The following is a 26,513-nucleotide window of genomic DNA, read 5'->3' on the forward strand; positions in this document are numbered from 1 at the left end:
TCTTTCATAGATTCAGATGCTTGAATAGAATACCAAGCAGTATTAAAACATGCCACCATTATAAACAGATATGCATAATTACAGAAAAACATATTTCTGATCAAACCTTTACCATGCAGCAACCCAACGGTTACATACTTCGGGAAAGGTGGGAAAGGAGGCTGGTCCTACCTTATACAAAGAGATGGCGGAGCACTGCCTGTCCAACTGCAGTTTCTTTGTTGGTATCTTCAGTCAGGCAGTAGTGTTTCGCGAAAGTATGTAGAGTGCTCCACGTGGCAGCTCTGCATATGTCTTTCAAGGCCACCCCTGCGTGAAATGCTGTTGACGCCGCCCTTCCTCTGGTGGAGTGCGCAGACGGCGGTCTAGTTAAAGGGTCGCCTTTCAACTGATGACAGTGGGTGATGCAGGACGATACCCAGCGTGCCAGGCTTTGTTTGGATATAAGTTGGCCCTTGGTACGGCCAGAGAAGGAAATGAATAGCCGGTTTGAGGAGCGGAACTCCTTGGTTCTTTGCAAGTAAAACTTCAACACCCTAGAAACGTCTAGAGAGTGTAATGTCCTTTCCGCTTCCGAAGCGTGATTCTGGAAGAAGGTTGGTAAAACAATGCGCTCAGTGAACGACATCTCCGAAAGTACCTTGGGGAGGAACTTCGGGTGAGGCCTTAAGATGACGCGGTCCTTCTGGAACAAGGTAAAAGGAGGTTCCGAAGACAAAGCTTGCAACTCACTGATCCTTCTGGCCGATGTGATGGCTACCAGGAAGGATGTCTTCCAGGACAAGAATTTCATATCGCATCTATGTATGGGCTCGAAGGGAGGTTGCATGAGGGCTGTTAAGACGGTGTTGAGGCTCCAGTCCGGAACTGGTGTAGGTGTAGGCGGATAAGTACGCATCAGTCCTTTCAGGAAGATCTTGATCGCTGGTAAGGAGAGTAAGGCTTGCGTCTCCGCGGTTACTGTGTAGGCCGCTATGGCTGACAGATGGACCTTGATAGAGGACAGTGAGAGCCCTGATTTAGCCAGGTGCAACAAGTAAGGCAGAATTTGGTCAACCGAGGCCGTGAGGGGATCGATCACAGAGGTCTCGCACCATTTGGAAAACCTGTTCCATTTTCTGGTGTAGGTGAGTTGCGTGGACGGGGCTCTAGCGGCCCTGATGATATCCCAGCATTCTGATGGTAACTTTAGGTGCATCAGTTTACGCTGCTCAGGAACCATGCTTTGAGGGACAGGCTCCTCGGGTTGTGGTGGAGGACCTTGTGGTTCTGTTGTGTCAGTAGATATTGATGTGATTTGAGACGAATCAGGGTTTTGCAGGATAGATGTCTCAGCGTCGGGTACCAGACTTGCCGTGCCCAATCGGGTGCAATAAGAATCAAGGAACAATCCTGTTCTTTCACCCTGCGAAGTACCCTCGAAATGAGGGGAATGGGTGGGAAGGCGTAGAGGAGCTTCCCCGACCAATCCACTGAGAACGCGTCTCCCAGCGATTGGTGCTCGGGGTATCTTGACGCAAATCTTTTGCATTTTTTGTTGTTCCTGGTGGCAAAAAGGTCAATCTGCGGATGGCCCCATAAGGCAAATATCCGTCGGGTTTCTCTGTCGTCCAACTCCCACTCGTGTGACGCTGTGTATTCTCTGCTTAATCTGTCCGCTAGGACATTGTCCACTCCTGGAAGGTGCTCTGCCCTGATCTGCATCCCGTAGCGCAAGGCCCATACCCATAGCTGTTGGGCTTCTTGCGACAGAATCTGAGACCTCGTGCCTCCCTGCTTGTTTGTATAGTGCATGGAGGTCGTGTTGTCTGTCTGGACTGTAAGAACTTGACCAGCTATAACCGGTAGGAAGGCTTTCAGCGCCAACCTTACGGCCCTGAGCTCCAACACGTTGATGTGGAGTTGGGACTCTTGTGCCGACCAAGATCCCTTGGTTTGGAGGTCCGCAAGATGAGCGCCCCAGCCTGATAAGGAAGCGTCCGTCTGCAGCAGGAGGGTCGATGTCGGTGCTTGAAACGGCATTCCCTGTAGAAGATTCCTCGGAGCGTTCCACCATCGAAGGGCCTTGTGCAACGTCGATGGAATCTGGACAATGTCTTCCCAGCATCCGAAAGCTTGTTTCCATTGGTGGTCCAGAGCTTCCTGAACCGGCCTCATGCGAAGCCTGCAGTTCGGTATGAGGAATATGCATGATGACATCATGCCCAATAGGGATTTGTAAGAGCGCACAGATGTTGTCTCTTTCTGTAGGAAGCTCGAAGTTAAGCGTAGAATCGCTGCTATTCTCTCTGTGGATGGTCTCACTCTGGGAATGCTGGAGTCTAGCTCGGCTCCCAGGAAGAGAGCTACCTTGCTGGGGACGAGGCAGGACTTCGTCTGGTTGATGGAGAAACCTAACTCTTTTAGGAGGTTGACCGTCCTTGACACTGCCGAACGAGCCTTTGCAGCTGAACTTGCCTTTATCAGCCAATCGTCCAGGTATGGAAAAACGTCCGTTCCTGCTCTCCTGAGACTTGCCGCTACCGGTGCCAGGCATTTCGTGAAAACTCTTGGCGCCGATTTTAGGCCGAACGGAAGCACTTGAAACTGAAAGTGGAGCCCTCCCACTGTGAACCTGAGGAACTGCCTGTGTGCTGGATGGATCGGGATGTGGAAATAAGCATCCTCCAAGTCTAAAGTGGCCAAGAAGTCGTGCTTGTTTAACCAAGGTAGCAACCCTTGTAGAGCTACCATCTTGAAAGTTATGCGCTTGATGAACTTGTTGAGAGCCCTCAGGTCCAAGATGGGCCTCCATTGACCGTTTTTCTTTCTGACCAGGAAGAATCGGGAGTCAAAACCTTTTCCCCTCTGAGAATAGGGTACTGGTTCTACTGCTGCCTTCTGGAGCAGTTTTTTCACTTCAGACATGACCTGGCTTAGCATATGTACTCCGCGGGGAATTGGAGGCAGGGAAGGAGGTTGGTCCAGAAATTCCAAGGTGTGACCCTTTTGGATCACCTGTAACACCCATTTGTCCGATGTAATTGACCGCCAGCGCTGGAAAAACTGGCTCACCCTTCCCCCCACCGGGGCGTGGCGAAGGGGGGGGGGGGATTGGTCGTCAGTTCTGCTTGCCTTGCGACTTCCCTTGGGCGGAGCCACGTCTGCCTCTATGGGCGTATCTGTTGGATGACTGATATTTATTGCCTTGGTACGTGCCGCCTTGTGCTTTCTGACCATAGGAGGAGGAACGACTGTATCCCCTGAATTTGGAAGATGAACCTCTAAAGGGACGAAAAGACCGATGGTCCTTACTTTTGTCCTTTAAAGAACTGATGGCTCTGGCTGTGTCAGTGTCTGTCTTGATTGCTTTCAAATGGTCGTCTATCTTTTTCCCAAAGAGATCTTGACCGTCAAATGGCATGTCCAGAATCTGCGCCTGAACTTCAGGTCTAAAGTTAGTAGCCTTCATCCAGGCCTGCCTTCTGAGCAGTGTAGCGTGCGCCATCTGCCTGAAGCCTGATTCGGCCACATCAACTGCCGCGTCGATCATGTGATCCGATGTTGCTTCACCATCCGCGATAATGGATTTTGCCTCCTCCTGGAGCTCCGGTGGTAATTGTTTCGCCAAGTTAGACATGCGGAGCCAAAGCTCGCGATCGAATCGTGCGGTCATGGCCAGTGCATTACCCGCTCTGATTGTAAGTGATGCAGAAGATGAAACTTTCCTGCCCATGGCTTCCAATTTGCGTCCGTCCTTATCCGGTGGTGCCGACAAAGGTGAGGAGGGGTTGGCGAGTTTCTTTCTGGCCGCCACTGTAATAACTGAGTCCGGTTTCGTATGACCCCTTAAACAAAGCGGTGCCGAATCCGGAGCTTTATATTTCTTTTCTGGCCTGGACACCAACGCCGGAGTCGATAAGGGCGTAGATAGGATCTTGGATCCGGAATCCCAGATGGTATCGAGGAGGGGAATTGTGGTCACTGTCCTCCTTCGTTTGTCCCTGTGCTCATAGAGCACTGATTGCCTTTCCTCCGAAGAAACCTGAATTTTAAACAGTTCTGCGGCTTTACCTATTATGGTGTGGAAAGAAACGAGATCATCCGGTGGTGAGGCCTTGCCCGGCGAGTCTCTCCTCCTGGGCTTCTCGACGACGTAGTCATCCCAATCACTGTGTGCGTCTGGCTCCTGAGTTATTTCTCCTTCTTCTGGTTCCAAAAATTCACCAAAAGGATCCTCCTGCCAGTCTGATACCGAGATGGTGGACGGTACCATGGTGGGATCTACGTCCGGAGATCGCGGTCTGTGCGATGACTGTGGTGACGGGACTCTTGTAGGTGAAGCACTGTGGGTGCTGCTCCTCGGTCTTCGAGCAGGTGATCTCATCTGTTTTTGCGGTCTACTCCTGTAAGGAGAGCAACCCGATGTGCCTGGAATCGGGGATGACTCTCTAGGAATGGGATTAATCGGAACTTGCTTCTCCCTTTGCCGTTTGTAAAATTCTTCTACAATCCTCTGCACGGATAACATGAGCACCGGGTCATGAGGATATTCGGATTCTCCCGTGGACGGGTGCCAAGGAGGGCTGTATTGTTTCGGTAAGGGACCGATGGACTCTTCCACCACTTCTGCATCAGAGAATTCTTCCTGAAGAATTATATCCGGAAGTTCTGCCATGTGCCCCAAAGGTGAAATTTGCTGCACCAGAGGTTCAGTTACAGTATTCTTCTCAATGATATTGCTTGTAATGACAGGAGCTTCAAGAGTAAGAGGCAGTAATTCCTCTGTAACTGCTGAAATTTGCGGTGCCTCTGAAGGCGTTATGGATGGTGTTATTCTCGTCGACGACTGAGATTTTCCCGTCGACGAGGGCTTCGCCGACGACTGAGATTTTCCCGTCGACGACTGAGATTTTCCCGTCGACGAGGGCTTCGCTGTCGACTGAGATTTTCCCGTCGACGACTGAGATTTTCCAGTCGACGAGGGATTCGTCGTCGACGACTGACATTTTCCCGTCGACGAGGGCTTCGTTGACGAATGTGGAGTGTGCTCCGTGGACGACTGTGTCATGGATGAATGCTTCGTGGACGAGTGGTGTTTCTTGCTCGTCGACGATTGCTTCGTGGTCGACATGTCCGATGACGATGATCTAACTGTCGACGATGTCTTAAGCGTCGTCGTCGTCGATGCTGGTTTCGTCGACGGTATGGCCGATGACGGGCCTTTACCTTTCCCTTCATTCGTGGGCGGTTTACCCGCCGACGACTGCCCCCCCCCCCGTTTTTTGCAAACTCCTCCTTACCTCTGGAGGCAGATTTTGCTGACTTTTTCTGGCTTGAAAGGTCAACTGGAGGCAGAAAGGGTATCAATTCCAGCTTCCTCTTTTTGGATTTGGGAGAGGAACTCCTTTCCACTGAAGAGGCCCTTCTCTTTGAGGTTTGCCTCTCAGATGGAGTGCTGGATTGGACAGGAGCTGTTCTGACAGACTCTTCGTCCGAAGATTGATCCCTGGATTCCAGGTATGAAAGGAGTCTTCTATGCCTGTCATGAAGGGTCTTGGTGGAAAAAGTTTTACAAATCTCGCATTTTTGAATGTCATGTGGGTACAGACAATAAATGCAATGCTCGTGGGGGTCCTTGTAGTAAACCAATTTCTTCTTGCACCTCGTGCAGTCCCTGAACAGGGAAGGCTTCCTGACAGCCTGAGGTGCCTCCATTTCTGAAGAGAAGTTCAGTCGACGATTTTGAGAGGAAAACAACAAGTTTTGCCACCAAGGTTAATTGGAAAGAAAGCCCCTAGGAAGGGGAACAAGATGGAATATATTTTACAAATATATTCCACACAAAAGTAGAAAGAATTTGGAAAAGCTCAGAGAGCTTGAGGATTCCCTGTGTCTGATAGACTGCGGTGAAAAATCTGAAGATGGCTGCCGGGGGCGGAGCTTAAGCCCTGCCACCTCATTGGCTGGGGCCATAAAGGACCAAAGTGAGGTGGAGGGACTACACAATGAAGTGGCTCATAGGCTATAATGGGCTATGTACATGCACTGCTAGGTGGCAGTGTATGTATATATATATATATATATATATATATATATATATTTTTTTAAAAAAAAATGTATTATTTAATTTATCACCGAGGATTCCCAGTCTGACGACGGGGAATATTCAAGCATCTGAATCTATGAAAGATCCAATGCTGGAGAAGGAGGATATCCATTTCCGAGCTGGATCGTGGTGTTGGTGTGTCTTTTTAAATTGTCCCAGATGGAACATAAGCAGGATTCTGTTCCCAGTAATGATCTGAAGCCTGATTGAGAAGTGTCTAGATTCTATTTAGATCCTAATAAGATGCAGAGTTGTGAGTAAGCCAGCCGGTTGTCTAATTTGTCTATACAGCGGTTATTTGAGATGGGTCTGTAGATGTTGGGGTCCAGAGCGAGGGCTTTTTAAAGAAGGGCTTGATGAAGGAGGTCGTAAATTCTGCTGAGAAGATAGGGTAAGTGAGAAGTTGTGGATGGATTATGGGATTTTGCCAGCACGGGTGGATGACAAGCTTTCTTTTAGCAGGGCGGGGGCACAGGGGTCTCCTGAGGAGCAGGCTGGACAGTTATGTGATCATAGTTTGATTAATCCTCAGCGTGAGAGCGGTGAGAAGGAGAAAAGTGGAAGGGTAGATGGTGGTTCTGTTACAGGGGATGAGAGGGCATGAGAGAGGAGGGAGGGCTGTTAATTTAGAGAGGATAGAGGTGTGCCTCTAGTGTTTTGTGGAAGTGGTCTGAGAGAGAGTCACAAAGGGATTGTCTGTGGTGGGGTGAGTTGGAGCATGCAGACACATTGAATTCAGCAATAAGCTTCAAAACGTCCCTGGTTGGATGTGGGGGTTTTGGAGATTTTATTCCTGTAATAAGATTTGTGGGTGTTGTAAACCTCTGCACACTAGAGTTTATGCTGGTAGGTGTAGGTTAGTCTGTTAGCTGAAGATTGGTCTGAATACCATCTATGCACCAGGATATGGTTCAGGGTTTTCAGTTTTTTTAGGGTTGGCTTGAACCATCTGGGAGATAAGCAAGTAGTATCTCTGCTAAGTCAGGAGTTACTTTGATTTCTTTTCAGATGCAGGATTGGGTTGGTGGCCATGTGGCTGACAAAGGGTGGGACAGTGGGTTAGAGTTCCCTGAGGATAGGATGAAGAAGATGGCGGAATGATCTGACCATAAGAGCAGGCATGGTGGTAATCTGGTGAGATAGTCGGGGATCCAAAGATTGTATTACAGTAGTACAAGCGATTTGTCACAGACTACTACTATAGGTGCACACTTGCCCAGTGGCATCAAGGGGAAAATCCCATGTGACCACCTAATGTAGAAATACATTCCTGTGGCAATGGCCTGGTCCTTCATCGACTGTAACATCTAAGCATTCAACCCAAGGTAACAATTTGACAAGATTTCTAAAGATCAGGGGGAAATTATACTTAGATAATTGCTCAATGCTAGCAGGACCTCCTCCGTCTTCCTATAGTTAAGATGAAACCAGATAGAGTCTGTCCAGGCTGAGATGTTCTCAAAGCTTTGTGTATGTTCAGGGAAACAGATTTCAGATTGGCTGTAACAGCCATAGAGTGGTAAAATAAAGAGGTATGCTTTAATTTCAGTTCTGGAATGATGAAATGGGTTGTAAAAAGTAGTGGAGCTGTTACCAGTTAAAAATAAAAGTATTGGTACTCACTCCCGATAGGTCTCACCCACTTCAACCTCTTCTGCCTACTTTCACTCTCCCTGCCTAACCCAAATCTCACTCAACATCTAAGTACCCCAGACACTTTCCTTTCCCTAACGCAACACCCATCACACACAGACACTGTTCCCCTCATTAACCCAGCACCCATCACAACCTCAGTACACCCAGACGTGCTTCCTTTCCTTAACCCAGCACCAATAACACCCCAACACACACAGAAATCCTCCCTCTCATTAACTCAACATCCATCAATCTCTAATAACCCAGATTGCATCCCTTATCATAACCCCCCCCTGGGACAACTGCCAAAGGAGGAGTCATGGGGAGGTGGAGGCAGATCTTGCAGTTGAAGGAGTTCTAGGGTCCATTACCAAACCCACACTGGCCTGGATGGTAGGAGAGTACAGTCAGTCTAAATGACCAGGGCATTATGGTAAAACCCTGGCTGATCTCACCTGGGGCCCTCTGCATCCTGCAACATTTTGTGGGAGGCCATCAGGTAGCTGATGGTCTGCCCTGCAGAGGGCTGGTGTCTGTGCTACACTTCCTCTCTAGTTTATGGATATGATATGATATGATAAGTCATTTACAATACGCATGTACAAAAGTGTTTCTAGGCGCGACAAGACAAGGAAGGGGAAGACAAAGAGGAAGAAAACAAACAATCTTACTAGGCTTTGTGTCATTCAGATTGTGCAAGTGTAATGTCACATTGTTCATGGCATGAGGCACATTGCCCATGACCTAGGTGACATCCTGCATGGTTGCTCTGGTCTTCTTCATGCTTTGGCATGCCTCCAGCGCCTGTATGCTGCACGTGGGGACCTCTCATGCTTCTGCACAGGTGGAGGGGGTATTGGTTATGGTGCATGGCACCAATGTTTTGGCTGAATTTCGCTTTACTACTGCTCGGGGCTGATAGAGACTTCACAGATGACAATTTGAGATATGTAGAGACTTTGTAAAGGCACCTTTTTATTTTCAGAAAATTCATCAATTGTTGGACGCTAGTTACCTAGATGTAATTTCACGAAGGCCACAAGTTGAAGCTACCTTCCTTGTACATTTCTATATTATTGTACAGTATGTGTTTTGCTGGTATTAAATATATGTATTGACCTCAGTTAACAATTTCTTGTTTTCTCTTTGTAAGGGGAGTTGGGGACAAGCACCCCGGGGCTGTTCCTTACTGTAGACACCCCATTTGGTGAATTAGCACCTGGCTCATGAACACAAGTTAATGCTACTTAATTGTGCATTGGTGTACATCAAGGGTAGCACTGGGCCCCATTACGAATTTACCGGCCCGGAAATAGTGGTGCTGGTGGCAATGTACTGGCACCCTTTCCGGACCGGCCAACTCTGACTCTGTCGGTAGGTGCCACAGAACACGCGCCAGGCCTGACCTGCTGGGCATTCGGGCCCTTACCGGCAGACTTCTCACTGACGCACCGGTACTGTTAATAATGGTGCTGGTGCTTCAGTGTCCCCAATCCCATGGAGTCCTATGGGACTCCACGGGAATGGAGAGTAACCGTTCCGCCACAACTTGTGATATCCCGGTGGCACCAGGGTTCTGCTGGGATATCAGGAGGCAGAATCAGTGTTACAGGGTTGGCGGCAACCCACTTGAAGCAACGACGGGTTACCGCCAACCTCGTAATGAGGCCCAGTGACAGCAACGTTTGTGGGCCTCTGTCAGTGCCCATGTTGACTGCCTCGGTTCAGATCCAGAACAGACTACTCTCCAGCTGTATTATTTTGGAATACCATAGCTAACGTGAATGCAAACATTATTTTTCTTTGCGCATTCTTAAAGGCAGTAGTTCAACATTTGTTTGGTTGTTTGGCAATACATCTATCCAGAAACCCCTGCTGGCTTAGCTTTGCTGCATCATGAATTCTGAGCTGCCCTCACTTTTATGGTCTCGGATTGTGAAGGGACACTAAAGCCCTTCCGAAACAGCTTTAAATAATCAGCCCATGTTTTTCTGGGTTTGCTTGTGGGCTTCGGATTTGGCTTAGCTCCATGCCTTATTATTATAGTATGGCACACACTTTGTATGAGTTATATCTTTTTGTCCATGTGTCACATGGACAGAATGCTTTTTGGAATTCTTACCAAGGTTGGAGGGATAAGGGAGCAGGCAGCTAATCACCTCACAGGTCGAGGGGCACTCTTCCAGGCACACAGGCACTGCTAGGAGGTAAGAAACAGTGGCAGCCATCTTAGAGGAGCTTCCAACATGGTGCTTTTGGGCTAGATATAGGTGGATGTCTGTTGCCCAGCACTCATAGGTTAAAGAGTGCTGCCCCCACCGTTGTGGGGGCGGAGTTAGTGACACGGCGGGAGGAGGAAAAGGGAAAGGGGATTATGGGAGAAGGCACGCGGGAGCGCCAGTTAGAGTGGAGATACGGTGAATAAAGGAAGTGTAATTCAACCTCCGTGTGTGCGCGTCCTCCTTTGGCCCGGCCTCTCCGAGGCAACACTGGCGACGAGGCTTCTCCTCGCGCGCCCACGGAGTCCTCCACAGCGCTCCGCTGCTCCTCCTTTGGCTCTCCGCCACCCGACGCGCTGCGAGCGCACATAAATCAATCCGTTGGCAGGCCGCCAACGTCCTCGGCCGGAACGCCCTGGGCCTCCTCCTCTGGCAGTCCGCCAACGCTTCTCGCCCTGAACGGCGGGGCCTCCTCCTCCTCCTGCATTCCGGCGGCCCACACAAGTGGAAGCCCTCTTCAATCAATCCGTTGGCAGGCCGCCAACGTCCTGGGCCAGAACACCCTGGGCCTCCTCCTTCCTCCTGCATTCCGGCGGCCCACACAAGTGGAAGCCCTCTTCCTCCTCGCAGTACTTCACCAGCACGTCCTGATTTGCCTCAGGCCTCATCCTTTCATTTTACAGACACCCTTTTCTCCTCGACTCCTCCGGAAAGTCAAGAAAGTCGTAGGTAAATAAAAGGAGCCCGCAGGACCACCACACGCCTCTGGCACAGCGCAACACAGTGCAGGGAAGTGCTCCGGACACCTGCTGTGACACCCTACCCGCCGTAAGCCGGTGAGTCCGCTATCCAACTACAGCACCAAAAATATATTGTGTCCGGCACCATGAGCATGCCAGCCTCCGCGTCAGGGTCCAATCCAGGATCGCCTACGCCGGCTCACGTAGTGCAGCCGATTCAACTGCGACTACCACCCCCTTTCACCATGACCCCACAAGCCACGAAAGGACCCAGATGGACTGACTGGATGGAAGACTTCCAGCATTACGTCAGGGGATCTGGGGATGGAAATTCCCCCAACATCAGAGACATCTTCCTTAATCTGGTAGGGGGTGAGATAAAGACGGTGGTCAAGACGATTCCTGCAGCTGAACAGAACACCTTCAAGGACCTAATAAAAGCCCTAGACAAACTTCTCATCATAGAAGTCAATCGCGACTACGAACGCTACCTGTTCAACAAGTGCACCCAAATGCCACAGGAAACAGTTGATGAATTCATAACCCGCCTAAGAGTAAAGGGTGCAAATTGTCAATTCGACGCATTCTCTCTGGAAGAAGCCATAAGACTAAGGGTCATTGAAGGTTGCCTATCCCCTGCCCTCAAGAAACAGCTCTTGAAGAAACCCCTCTCCATTCAGGAAGTGAGCGAGCTCGCTCGCATACATGAAAGGGTTGATGCTCAAGCCACATCCATGGCCAGCCCGAACAACCCCAAACACGACGCTGCGGAACTGATCGCAACCATACAACCATCTCGTCCAGGCGACAGGGGGCCACAGCCATACAGACCTCAAAACGCCCAAACACCCCGCCTACAGAGACAATGTTATCGCTGTGGGATGTCTTTTCCGCACGCGGGATCGTGCCCTGCTCTGTCTCAACGATGCACAAACTGCGGAAGAGAAAGCCACTTCCACTCGGTGTGCAGGGAAGGCGTACCATTTCCTCCCGCGAGACCCCAAACGCCAGTCAGGACGTTTGTCCGCCCGCCACCTCCCAGACACTTTCAACCCCGATATTACCAACAAAGCCAAGGACAAAGGCGATACGTCAGAGCAATTGACGAATACCACATGCCGGGATTCCCACCTCAGCCAGAGCAGACTGATCGGACCAAATACTTCACCGATGAATATGACCATCCGCCAGAAGAATATGGGCCTGAACCTCTCTACCAGGAGATGCAGGGAGCTGCATATGATATGCCATATGACTCATACGACCATGATGAGTTCGTCAACCTCATACTCGACACTGAAGAGGCCAGAGAAGCCCCGAAGATCCCCATCAAAATGGGGAATAGACAATTCCAATTCATGATTGACTCAGGTGCTACCGTTAACATTATGGGCGAACAGGACTATGCCATGATACTGAACCCACCTGCACTTCAACAGTCCCGCTCAAGGATATTTCAGTGGGGTGCCACCACCCCCCTACCGACAGTAGGATGCTTCACACAAAGTTTTCTCCTGAATGGCTGGAAAGTAGACACAACAGTACACATCATCCGGTCACTTGCTAGAAGCCGATGCCTGCTCAGCTACCACACGGCATCCCGTTTGGGGTTAATAGAAATACACGTGAAGGCGGGAGACTCCATCACTGCAACCTCCGAAGACATGAACGCGAAAGATACAGTTGGCGCCATCGCATGCTACCAGATGCAGAACCTGGTCACACAGGCCGACATCACAAGAGACTTCCCCAACCTCTGCAGAGGGCTGGGCAAACTCAAGGCCCACCCATCCGACTACACATTGACACTTCAGTGAGGCCAGTACCGCAACACCCCCGGAGAGTGGGTTTCCACCTACAAGCGGCAGTATCGGATGCACTCCAACAACTATTGTCCGATGGCATCATTGAACCAGCCACGGGCCCGACTCCATGGGTCTCCCCACTCGTGGTGGTACCAAAAGAAGGAGGAAAGATCAGTTTGTGTGTAGACATGAGGGTAGCAAACACTGCCATTCAGTGCGAGAGGCACCCGGGCCCTTGCAACGAGGACATGATCGTACAACTGAACAACGCCCAGATGTTCTCCAAACTCGACCTCAACCAGGGATACCACCAGCTGGAGCTGCACCCGGAATCCAGACCCATCACGACATTCGCGACCCATGATGGCCTATACAGATATCGGCGTCTAAATTTCGGCATCTCATCAGTCGCGGAAATCTTCCAAGAGGCCATCCGGCAGGTGATCAGACCAATCAAAGGCACACTGAACTACAGTGATGACATCCTTGTTTTCGGTTCGTCGAAAGAGAATCACGACAAAGCCCTGCTTGCTACATGCGCAGCACTCCAAGAAGCAGGCCTCACCCTCAATACTGCAAAATGCCGGTTCAGCAGGACCAAGCTCAAATTGTTTGGACACATCTTTTCCAGCGAGGGGATGCTGCCGGATCCTGACAAGGTCGAAACCATCACCAAGCTGGAGGAACCACGACAGGTTGCTGACGTACGCTCATTTCTTGGCATGGCTGGCTACTGCGCGCGGTATATACCGCACTACGCGTCCCTCACCGACCCCCTACGGAAACTCCTCCAGAAGGACACCGTGTTTGAATGGACTCCTGCATGCCTCCAGGCTTTCACCGACATCAAGCGGGCCCTGATGGAAGCACACCGCCTGGCGTACTTCAATCCCGCATGGCACACTGAAATCGTGGTGGACGCGAGCCCGCTGGGCCTTGGCGCCATCCTAGCACAAACGAGCGGGGCGGATATCCACCCGAGACACGTGGTCGCATACGAGAGCAGAGCCCTGTCCACCCCAGAACTGGCCTACTCCCAGGCGGAAAAAGAGAGCCTAGCGGCCGTCTGGGCGTGTGAACACTTCCATGATTTCATCATTGGGAAAAAGTTTACTTTAATAACGGACCACCAAGCCCTGCTCTCGCTGTTTGGCAACCCGCACACCAAGATGCCGCCGAGAATAGAGCGCTGGGGAATCCGTTTAGAGGAATATGACTACGATATCATTCATCGTCCCGGGGGCGACCTTAACCCCGCTGACTACCTGTCACGTCACCCAGTGGGGGCCCCACTGACCCGTGAGGGAGACGTCGCCTATATACAGTACATAGCGTCGAACTCGCTACCACCGGCGTTGTCCCTGGAGAGAGTGGCCGCCGCATCCGCTGCTGACCCCACCATGGCACTCGCCATCAGCCTCACACTGTCCGGCAAATGGAGAGATCACCATAGAGCAACGCTGGCACACCCAGGAGCGCGCAAGCAAGAAATTGAAAGACTGGCCAGGGTACACAGCGAATTGGCCGTCAAGGACAACGACATCCTCCTCAGAGGGTGCAAAATAGTCATTCCCGCCACGCTCAGGAATGAAGTAGTAAGCACGGCCCATGAGGGTCACAGAGGAGCAGAAAACACCAAGAGGCAGCTGAGGCGCCATGTTTGGTTCCCACTCCTGGACGCGGCAGTGGAAGAATGGGTGAAGAACTGCCACGCCTGTCAGTGCACCGCCCCCGCGGAACATCCACCCCCGCTCCAACACACACAGATACCCGAACGGCCATGGGAACGGGTAGCCATGGACTTCTATGGACCCACGGAAGAGGGTGATTACCTTTTGCTCATAATAGATGAACACTCACGTTTCCCAATCGTCAAAACGGTCACCACCACCGCATTCCCCCAAGTAGCAGCGGCAGTAGAAGAAGTGTTCAGCGAGTGGGGGATCCCCAAAACAGTCAAATCCGACAATGGGCCCCCGTTCAGTGGACATGAATTCGGAACACTAGCAGAACATCTAGGGTTCGTACACATGAAGATAACTCCTCGCCACCCGCAAGCAAATGGGATGGCCGAACGATTCATGGCATCAATCAAGAAAACGAGACAATGAGCCAGAGTAGAAGCGGTCGACCCACACCAGGCGTTGTGCCTACTTCTACGGGACTACAGAAACACCCCTAACGAAGCCACCAACAAGACACCCGCCGAGCTCATGCTTCGCTACAAAGTACGAACCCGCATACCGTACAACCCTGCCGATGAGGAGCCGCTCGACATGGACGTGCTCCGAAAGGATGCAGAAGCCAAAGAGAGAGCAAGACGTGAGACGGATGCCCGCCGTCACGCAGTGATGCAAGACTTCCACGGTGGAGATGAAGTACTTGTCCAGCAACCGACACCCAGAAAGACAGATCCGCGGTTCGCTCCAAGTCCCATGAGAGCAACCGCAGTGAAAGGCACGATGGTGACGGCCGAGGATCAAAGCAGAGCTGTCACCAGGAACTGTCAACAATTCAGACACTACTCCAGACGAGAAGGAACAGAGCCGCTATATCGGTCGGCCTCTCCAGAGCCCCGAGAGCCGCAGGACGACTTGTGGGTCCCACCAGGAGGAGACCCAGGAGGGACAAGCAGAGAAGTGAGGACCACGGAACTGCAAGAGGCAGGTGATCAAGAGGAGAGGCCACGGAGAACTGTAAGAAAACCCACGAGACTTGTTGAAGAATGTTGATCTCGATGTTTGAATATATTGTTCGGGGGTGATGTTGCCCAGCACTCATGGGTTAAAGAGTGCTGCCCCCACCGTTGTGGGGGCGGAGTTAGTGACACGGCGGGAGGAGGAAAAGGGAAAGGGGATTATGGGAGAAGGCGCGCGGGAGCACCAGTTAGAGTGGAGATACGGTGAATAAAGGAAGTGTAATTCAACCTCCGTGTGTGCGCGTCCTCCTTTGGCCCGGCCTCTCCGAGGCAACAATGTCGGTGGCGGAAAGGCCTCTCCCACTCACTCCTAGATGGTATGAAGGAGGAGGACAGACACAGACAGGCAGGGGCTTTCCCTGATGGAAAGATCTGGCTTCGCCCTTTCGGCTGGGGAAAGCCAGGTAAAGGGAGCAGGCAGACAATCACCACAAAGTTCGAGGGGCACTCTTCCAGGCACATAGTCAGTGCTAGGAGATAAGATGTAGCAGCAGCCATCTTATAGAAGCTTCCACCATGGTGCTCTTTGACTTGATGCAGGTGGATGTCGGTGGAGAAAAGGCCTCTCTCCATCACTCCTAGATGGTATGGATGAGTGGGACTAAGGCAGTAAGCCTTAGCCAGCGGCCTTCCCCGGTGAAAAGATCCGGCTTCACCTGCCAGCTGGAGGAGGCCCGGGATAAGGGAGCAGGCAGCCAATCACCTCACAGGTCGAGGGGCACTTTTCCAGGTACACGGGCAGTGCTACGAGATAAGAAACAGCGGCAGCCATCTTAGAGGAGCTTCCACCCTGGTGCTCTCAGGCTGGATGCAGGTGGATGTCGGTGGAGGAAAGTCCTTTCCCCCTCACTCCTAGATGGTATGGAGGAGAGGGACAGGCACAGACAGGCAGTAAGCCTTACCCGGCGTCGTTCCCTGGTGGAAAGATTTCACCTGGCCACCTGGCCCTTTGGATTCTGGGAAGTGTAGTATTTCCATTTAAAATGACGGAAAACCACATGTCTCAGAATTCAAAGCAAAAATAGGACTGGCTGTCCTTTTCATCCATGGCCGTGGTAAACCTGAGAGCCCTGCACTTTTGATGAGCAGTGAGCTTGGAAAACCATGCCAATATGTTAGTTTATGCTGCACTGATACAGTGTAAAGGGGCAAGTATTGTGCCTAAGCGGGGCTTTCTGTCTACATGTGTAATATGACTTCAGTGACTTTACACACTTTGCTTATAAGTAGAGAAACAAATAGGCCCCTACTCTGTCCCTTGCCAAAATATATAAATTAAAAGAATCATTGCAATGATCCATTGTCTCCATGTTCTCCTCTTCCTTGTCCCCGTCCTTAACTCCATGAAGGAGTAAGCCTTTACATAATTCCACTTAATGGGCCTCATTACAACGAGTGCGGTAGAGGGTTAACGGCGCCGGTAGAGCTGCCGGCGCCATTAACCCTCTGCCGCTTCATTACGAGGACTGCTTGCGGGTCCCGCGAAGGACGTCTGGTAAAACCAGGCACCCTTAGCGGGACCCGCTAGCAGACCAGGATGCTAACAAGGGCCCATCATTAACAGGCCCGTTGTTAGCATCCTCCTCATTCCCATTGAGCCCTATGGGGGCTCAAGTGGGAATGGGGATGTACCGGATCCCAGGAAAGGGAATTACCAGGCCCTCCAAGGTCGGAATGGCCCAGTAATTCCTTATTCCTGGAACCCAGACCCGGAACCCGGTATGGGGGTAGCCATGCCGCTAAAAGCACATGGCTACCTCCATACTCGTAATGAGGCCCAATGTGTTTTCTCTTAACATCGACCCTCTTCAGTATACATATGGTGCAGTACCTGAACACCTCTTGTTTCGTCGGCTGCACTGCAGCCTGTAGGGCCTTTTCAGGGTCCTGCTGGGCTGTGTCACTGTGTAATGTAGTGCTCCCACAGTTCCCCGCCATGCTTGGGAAAACTATGGCACAAGGAGTTCTGATGTACAGGTATGGAGCAGCCATAGGATCCCAAGACGGGTTGGCAAGAATGGGGCATATGGTGCACCAGAAATGCTGCTAGTCTGCCCAGTTGGGCTGTTGGATCCAAGGGCAGTTCCAAGACCTTGTTGCCAGGGCAACTCGGAGGAAGAGTCGCCGGAGGAAAGGGCTGTCTCTTCCACTCTCCAGCAACACAGCGTGCCCGCACGGAGGCTGAGCAGGTAAGCAGGCATAAGAAGCAAGCAGGTATGGCTCCCGGATGTGTGTGGCAGTTATTGGAATACATCATCCTGCACTACACAAAAAGTATTAGTCATACGCAACTTAATAGACTGCACTGTTCTGCATCTATAATGACGATTATTTGTGTGGTGAGCATGACTGGCTGAATTGTTCCATGACTCACTCACAGCATTCTCCTTTGTTGGACTGCAGTGCTTGGTGGGCGAAGGGGAGACTGGCTTGGGCATGGCGCTCGATTGAGTGGTAAGTCTCCCCACACAATTACTTTTGCCAGCACCCAGGTGTTTGGACCTGCAGTTATGGAGGTTCCATCTTTTGTCATGTTTGTGCCTGGGGCAAGATGGGAGCATTAATCTTGAGAATTATATTGGGGAGTGATTGCTCGGCAGAGTCAAGGTTTGCAACATGGGAGTATACTGCAAACGCATGAAATGGGCACATTTTTGTTGTTTGCCCTGGGCACCATATTGCCTAGAAACTGCCTTGAAATGTCGCTGCAGTTTTAACTGATGCAGAGCTGTGCGAGACAGAGCTTCGAGTTGTGATTTAGTGAAGATGAACATAATGGTTTTTCCACACCATCACATAGGCGTGTAGACCATAATTGCACCCAAGATAAGCCATCCAACTGCATCAGGGACCAATCCTCATCCTTAGAGGTAAGAATGCTCCAGGGCGGGCGCTTTGATTTGCATGTATAACACTGTGTTTAGCATCAAAGAGAAAGTATTGCTACATTTTGAAAGGGAAAAATCTTTAGGCTGTTGGGTTTCACAACGATTCTTCTTTAAGTCCTCTGATCCACTGTTGCCCAGGAACTAATGCAGGAGAGCTGGAAGGGAAGATTATTCTTACAACAATGCGGGGAGAGGTTCGCCTGACTTATCCATGGGGTTCACCTTCAGAGAAAGAAAGTACTTTGAGTACCTCTGACTTTCACCTACTAAGCCCTGACTTACTCAGAGTAATTCCAGCGTTACTCAGAGTAAGTCAGGAGTAGGTTAGAGTACATTCTTTTGTGAATCGAATAGCCCTCTCCAGGTGTAAGTCAAGTGTAAGCCTTCCTTACTCCTGGCAACTTCTTTGGGAATCAGGACCAAAGTGTGTATGATTTGTAAAAAATACACTTTACATGCATGTGTCATTTCAGTGGGGGGAAAAGTAAAATATCACATTAGTAAGTCAATTATATTGGCTAACCCTCAGACAAAAATAAATGTATGATCAATTTATGTCATGAAACGCAACACATCATTTTTCTGCAGTTTAAGTAAAATCATTGGTTTCATTATTATACTAGATATCCCAGCATTGATGTTTTTCTCATCAAATTGTGAAAATTATTAAATCTTAAATATTCGGAAGTTGTTGATTCAAGAAAACCACACTGGCATAAAAATCCCAAGAAAATCCAGAAAAACAGAGTTTACATTACTCTGAATAAATTAGCATTTGAGTTCTCATGAATATATTCCTGGCCTTTATTTCTGGAAAGGTGTTTCAATTACCTCCTGGTTCAATTAAATATTTCGATTATACCAGACTAATTCAATGCCAAATCATGCATTCTTGTAAACAGCTTGCATTATAATTCCTGAACGGAATGTTTAACATTACCAGTAAATTGTGCTTAACGTTTCAGGAACGAACGCATGTTACTAAAACATACGTGCATTCTTAACATTTCTTCTGCGAATCAGGCCGTGGTGTGTATCTTTCATTTCCATGTCAATATACACTGCAAGATGATGATCACGTTTTGGATAACATCTACAGTCACAGACCACCATGGCATTAAAATGTGTTTTTCTGTTTTAACTATTAAGATTATGTGTAAACCTTGCTCCAGATCCAGGGTTCCTTTCCTTTATTGCCCTACCTATGTTCCCTGCAAGTCATACATACATCTCCTGTAAGTAGTTTCTGCTCCTGTGTAGAGGACTGGAGTAGCTTGCTATTTCATTAATGTTGGGCTGAAGACATGCATTGCAGTGATAATGGCATTGCACATTTTTTCTTAACATTTTTTTTTTTAATACGAGAGTATGGTTTAACACAACCTTTTGCACAAGTCATATCAACAAAAAGCACATCAGCATACATCAGATGTAATAACATCACAACATTAACAAATAATCAGACAATAAAACACATTAAGGGGGTAATTCATAGAATTTAACGCAGAAGCAGCGCACGTGTACAGCGTGCGCTAAAACCCATTTACACGCACTGCGGCAGCAGCGCCAGTTACGCCCCCAACCCCGCCCCGTGCGCCAAAAACATTGCACAAATCCCCTACATTGTGGACCAGCATAGAGCCCCCCAACCACGAAAATGTGCTAAAAACGTCACTCAGCCCTCACGCACCAGCAAAACCACATGTAAAACTCCCCGCGCACCCCTCGGAATACATGGACCCCGCTTGCGCCAGCGGAATTGCGTGTTAAACTCTCAGCGCACCCCTCGGAATACGCGTACCCCGCTCCTGCCAGACAAATCGTGTGAAAAACTCCCCATGGACCCCTCGGAATACGCGTACTCCGCTCGCGCCAGCAAATTCGCGTGTAAAACTCCCCACGCACCCCTCGGAATACACGTACCCCGCTCGTGCCAGGCAAATCGCGTGTGAAACTCCCCGCGCACCCCTCAGAATACTTGTACCGCGCTCCCGCCAGTGAAATCACGTGTAAAACTCCCTGCGCACTCCTCGGAATATGCATACCCCGCTCGCGCCAGCGAAATCGTGTGTAAAACTCCCCGCGCACCCCTCGGAATACGCGTACCCCGCTCGTGCCAGGCCAATCGCGTGTGAAACTCCCTGCTCACCCCTCAAAATACGTGTACCACGCTCGCATCAGGTAAATTGCGTGGTGTGGGCTGCCTGTGGGGCATGGGGAGGGTGGATGGGCTGCCTGTGGGTCATGGGGAGGGTGGATGGGCTGCCTGCGGGTCATGGGGAGGGTTGATGGGCTGTCTGCGGGGCATGTCCATGGGTGATGGGCTGCCTGAGGGGCATGGGGATGGTGGATGGGCTGCCTGCGGGTCATGGTGAGGGGTGATGGGCTGTCTGCGGGGCATGTCCAGGGCTGATGGGCTGCCTGTGGGTCATGGGGAGGGTGGATGGGCAGCCTGTGAGGCATGGGGAGGGTGGATGGTCTGTCTACGAGCCATGTCCAGGGTTGTAGGTGGTTCCCTTCTGGTGTGGGCTGCCTGCAGGGGGTGCATGTGGCTCCTCACCACAAGGGTGCGCGAATATGGGGTTATGTGAGTGCGCTTTACACGCGATTGGCCTCACATGAGCGGGGTATGTGTATTCTGAGGGGTGCGCGGGGAGTTTTACACGCAATTGGCTTTGCGTGAGTGGGATACGTGGATTCCGGGGTACGCAAGTGTGCTTTACACGCCAATTGGCAGAGCGGGCCCTCCCGGGCATGCCCTCTCCCCCTCCCCATGCCCCGCAGGCAGCCCCACCACAGCGGACCACCCTACACCCCTGGGCATGCCCCTCAGCAAGGCCATCACTCCTGGGCATGCCCCGCAGGCAGCCCACATGGCACTATGCACATGTGAGCCCCAACACATGTCCCCACCACTAGTGATGGGCACCTGCCAGTAGGCCCCAACTCATGCCCTCCCACCCCACCCCCAGTGACGGAAACCTGCCAGCAGGCCCCGACTCATGTCTCCCACCCCACCCCCAGTGACGGCAACCTGCCAGCAGGCCCCGACTCATGTCCCCCAATACACCCCCAGTGACGGCAACCTGCCAACAGGCCCCAACTCATGTCCCCCACCCCACCCCCAGTGACGGCAACCTGCCAGCAGGCCCCGACTCAATAAAAAAGAAAGGAACCCTACACCTACATAGCTATTTACAAAGGCGGCGGGCCAGTCCCACGGCTCATTTAGCGATGTTACGGGCCAGGGCATCATCAAACTCCATGTCGATGTTCCGGAGGCGGGTCTGTTCCCTGGCCTCGAGGTCTCGCAGGGATGCAGCCATGGAATCCCTGAACTCCCTGCAAGTTTCCTCGAGGCCCTCCGCCCGCCTCAAAGCTCGGTGCATGTAGTTCTCTGCCCTGACCACCCTGAGCCGTGCCCTCTCCGCCCGCGGCCTCTCTTCATCTATTTGCGGGCCCAACCGCTGCCACACAGAAGACACTCCCAGTCCGGGGTCATCCTGCCCCTCGGCCGATGCCTGCCCCTTGGGTGTTCATGGCCCGAGCCATGATGCCTCCCACGCTGAGCCTGCTGCTGCCTCCGACGCAACTGCCTCTGCCACCACGACGGCCTCTGGACCGATGGAATCCCCAGGCGCCGTCGTGCACGTGTCCTGCCCGATGATGCCGGCACATCCTCCATCTGCTGGGGTCCAGTTGGTGGGGTGGCCACCCCTGCTGGACCTCTGACTCCCGACTGTGGCAGGGATGGGATCTCCACCAGGCTGGCTGCATTGGTTGGGGCAGGTCCACAGGGGGCCCTCGTGGCATCTGGGCCAGAAGACGGCTCAGAGAATGACTGGCGTATAGTGTGCACAGAGGAGGAGAGGGCCGCAAGACAGAGTGACACATGGAGGAAACCCCCGACCACGAGCCCTCTCAACTGGTCCACGTTGGCACACGTCTCTTCGTGATGATGTGCGTGGTCCCCCCAGGAAGCACGCATGTCATCAAGAATTACATGTGTGCACAATGCGACACCAATGAGGACAGACTCGATCCTGTCACGGGTCCCCACGTCCGCAGGTAGAGGAGTGCCAGATGACGTGGACCTCCCCCCTACCTGCGGACGGGCCTGGGACGGGACATCCCTGCTGGTGCATGGTAATGCTATCACAGTGTCAGGGACAGTGACATGCACAGGCCCCTCCGCGGCAACAAGTGCTGCCTCCTGCCCCAGGACTGCACCACTTGCACCAGTGGTACAACCCCCACCAGGCCCCATGTGCAGCTTGGATGCGGCCTCCTTCTCCTCCGTACACACCACCAACCTAGATGTCTCCACACCATCTTCCCCCGTTGCCAGCCCCTGTGGAGGCCCACCCACTCCTTCCGCTGCAGCCATAGTGGCAGACACAGCACCAGTCCCCTCACTCCCGATGATGGAATGTCCTGGGAGGGTGACTGGGCCTTGCGTCGCCGGCCAGTGGAGGCATCCCTGCCGCTTTCCTCCACAGCGCCATCTCTGCCCTCTTCTTCACTCGCCGCTGTGTAAAGGGAGACATTGAACACAAGCATCAGGGTACTGTACAATAGTCCCCTGGACACAAAGCAATAGCACATGAGTGGCACTGTCAAACATCACTTCCATCATGTCCCTCCACAACACATGGGTCAGTGCAGGCAACACCCATGCAGGAACAGGCATGGCACGTGCAACAAACATTTGCCTGAAACTCACATTCATCATACGACATGCTGATCACATGCACACACATCACCAGAGGATCATGCATCTGGCCCCGTACACCCCCAGACACAGCAGATAAAGGGATGACTAGGCTGTATCAGTGAATCAACACAGCGTCACGGACATGTGTCATGCATCCATGGCATTGACCAGTCACTCACACACTACTCAGACACACGGACATGTACACCATGCATGTCCATGACAGCAGCACCCATCTCTCACACCCCCAACATGTCCAAGTGCAGACACAGGCATGCATACATTCCACATGCTGCTCCGCATGATGCATCGTAACACATACACTATCATGTCCCTGCGCACACACATCCATACATGACCCATGTCACACATACAGCCAAGTAGCTAACTACCAGCACACTGCAACATGCACTGTTCAAAACGGGTATGCATGGGCACTTACCGCTCATCTCCAGACGAGCCTGCATCCTGAGGATCTGGTGATGAAGCACTGGGTGAATGCGCTCCAGGACCCTCATCTGCTGGGAAGGTGGACCTTGAGGGTCCTGGACTTGTAGTCCTCCCAGCGCTTCTGGACATGTTTGATGTTGCGAGGTGCCACCCCCTCTGCATTGAAGGCACCCACTATGTCCTTTCAGATCCTCTTCCGTCCTTCGTTGTCGGCGAGCGATGGTGTGAAGAGGGCATCATAATGCCCCAGGACTTGCTCCACCAGGATGCCAACTTCATTAGCACTGAAGCTGGCAGCCCTCTGCCTCCCTGCTGGGGGGTTGCCACTGGTGCCGGATGGTGTTGTGTCAGACATGGCAACCCCCGAGGCAGGTGTGGGTGGGCAACTGGGTCCTGGGTTGGGCTGTGGAGTGATGGGATACCAGGCGGAAGTCTACTGTTCCAGCAGGGTGGTCACAGCAACTGGACCCCTGCAGATGGCTGATGTGCAGGCACCAAATTGCAGGGCACTGTTGGCAGCAGGCAGGCAGGCAGCAGCAGATGGCTTGTAGGAGGCTCCCCGGGGCTGTGAGGGGCAGGAAAATGGCCTTCTGGGTAGGAGCGTGGTCTTCTGTGTGTTGTTGCATGGCAAGCTTGATGCAGAGTGAATTGGCACGTGACAAAACAGCACGTCAGCGTGTAATTCGTGGAAAGGGCCTTAGCACGTAAGCAGGCCAGTGATGTTACATGCGCGGGCATTGCCTTCAGCACGGGTTAAAGGTGAGCGCGGGCCAGCAGTCCACTGTATGTGCTGTTCGTGGAGACCGATGAGATTACTTCGCGTTTGAAGTTCGTACCTCTTCTTTTGGCGGGGTGTTGCCTACGCGCACAAGTGCAAGTGTTTTTCTTTTCCATGCAAGGCAGGTGTTGAGTCGCGCATGCTATTTTTCCCACTGTGGTTCCCCCCCTGTGCATCGCATAGCATTTTCAAGGTCATAATAGCCTGTGTGTTCCATGCGTACATGTTTTTTGTGTCCCTGGGTGCCACACACCGTACTACTAGAGGTTACATCTACGCACGTGGGCTGCCGGGGTCGCATGTACATTTTTCTTTATTAATTTTACAATTTTTTTGTATTCATTTTTTGTCCATTTCTTTTGTACATTTTTCTTTAAAAAAATGTTGGGGGGACCTGAGCGTTGCGTGACCTGTCATTTTTCCCCAGGGGTCACAGACAGCCTTGCAGGAGCACAGGGGTACCTATTCCATCCAGTACCCTGACCCTTCTACCCAATTGCCCAGGACAATTGTTGAGTGCACCTCCCATCGGCTATTTACCGTCTGTGCCATGGTTGGGAGCCCACCAAAGGGTAAGGGGGGCAAAGCTGGGCGTCTTCCCAGGGGTGTGCATGGTAGGGCATGTGGGCACAGAGACCAGGGGGACAGGGAGTCCAGGGTCGCTACTGAGGGGGAAGAGGCAGCGGTGCCCCGCTAGGGCGGGATGCCCAGCCACGTGCTGCTGCAGACATGCCACCACCTCCTGTGGCTCCTGGTGATGCATCTGTTGCATCACAACCTAACATCCATATGACCAAACAGCAACTTACATCTGCTGTCAGGGGCCCACCGGTGGTGGTAGCTGCAGGTGTAGCTGTGGGGACCACCCATGTTGCGTTGCGTGACGAGGACTCCCAGGATGATTTCCATCTTGTCCGGAGGTGCGGGTCATGTGGGTCCAGTATAGCTGTGACTGGGGCGCACATATCTGGGGCAGTTATGACATCTGCTGCCCCAAGCAGCCGGGTGGTGGTAACTGCAAAAGCATATGCAGCCAACACCCCCCCGGCAGTGAGTCAGACCCAAGCCAGACCTTCTGTCCTCATTCCAACACCCACTGCCTTGGTCCAGTCCACCAGCGCCACTGCCCTCACTGATCAAGGCCACATTGGCCACTCAGGGTCAGTACCACCGCCCAAAAGAAGGAAGCGTGCTCCTGCACAAGAGGCTGGGACCCCAGACACCGCTCCTGCCTCCGGCACATCGAGGAAGAAGCCTTTCGGCAAGCAGGAACTGAACCTCTTTGTGGAATACGTGTCGGCACATCAACACGATATGCTTGTGGGCCCACAATGCCATACAACGCATCACCAGCGTTGGGTGCACTGGTAGCATGTTGCGGATGGTGTGACAGCCATGGGATTCCAGGTGTGCATTGCTCAGGACTGTTACAAGCATTGGAATGACCTCTGACGCGGTGCAAAACAAAAGTGTGCCTCCAATTATTCCATGTCTCTGGTGACTGGTGGTGGGCCACCACCAGAGGAGGATGAACTCACTCAGCATGAGGAGATTGCTGCAGAGTTCATCCCGGAAGAAAAAATCTGTGGAGTTGGAGAGAGGATGGATTATGATGCATTGTCCGGTGAGTATTGATGCGTGTTACTCACTGACATTTGTGTTTGGCGTCTGTGACCCTCCCAGCAACAACTTGGGTCCTTCCTTTCATCAATCTCCCTCTCTACCTGTGGTGTTCACCTGGGGTCTGACCTCTCGGCCTGACTTTACAAACAGAACCTGGCACCTCTCGCCTACTGCATTTTCATTTTCTGCTACGACTTCCAGTGCTATGCTGATGACACTCAACTCATTTCCAGGCTGCCCTTGGCCACCTCTTCTCCCTCCATCATTTCTGATGGCCTCATTGCATTTGAAATTGGTGTCCTGCCAATGATCTCTGTCTAAATGCCAGCAAGACTGACATCCTCCTCATCGGTACACCTTCGTATCCTTTCCCCTCACTCTCTGGCCAGCCCCCTTTGGCCCTCCTCCTATCCCAACAACCTCGGGGTCACCTTTGACTCCACACATTCCTTTTCCACACACATTTCTGACATTTCTTGAGATATATTAACTTCTTGCTTAACCTCCTCAGGGTACTGTGCCTTTCCTATCGTTCACCTACATGCTCATAGTATCTCAAGCTCTGGTTGTCTCAAAGTTGGACTACTGTGACAGGCTCTTTCAATATCCTACCTGCCTCCACACTCCTCCCTCTACCACTAATCCAGTACAGGACTGCAAGACTTGTCCTTGACCTCATGCCCTGGGATCCTATCTTTCCAGCTCTGAAATCCCTTCATTGGCTACCAGTTGATGCAAGGATGACACTTCAGACCCTCTGCATTGTGCACAAGGATTTTTGGTGCCTGGGTCCAAAATACCTTTGACTATCCCTCTGCCAATACCTCCCCTCTCGAGTCCTTTGCTCCTCTACCTCACACTCCCTCTGGGTCAGT

Source organism: Ambystoma mexicanum, chromosome 6p (assembly GCF_040938575.1).
Source record: "Ambystoma mexicanum isolate Mex_15411 chromosome 6p, UKY_AmexF1_1, whole genome shotgun sequence".
Taxonomy (NCBI): Eukaryota; Metazoa; Chordata; class Amphibia; order Caudata; family Ambystomatidae; genus Ambystoma; species Ambystoma mexicanum.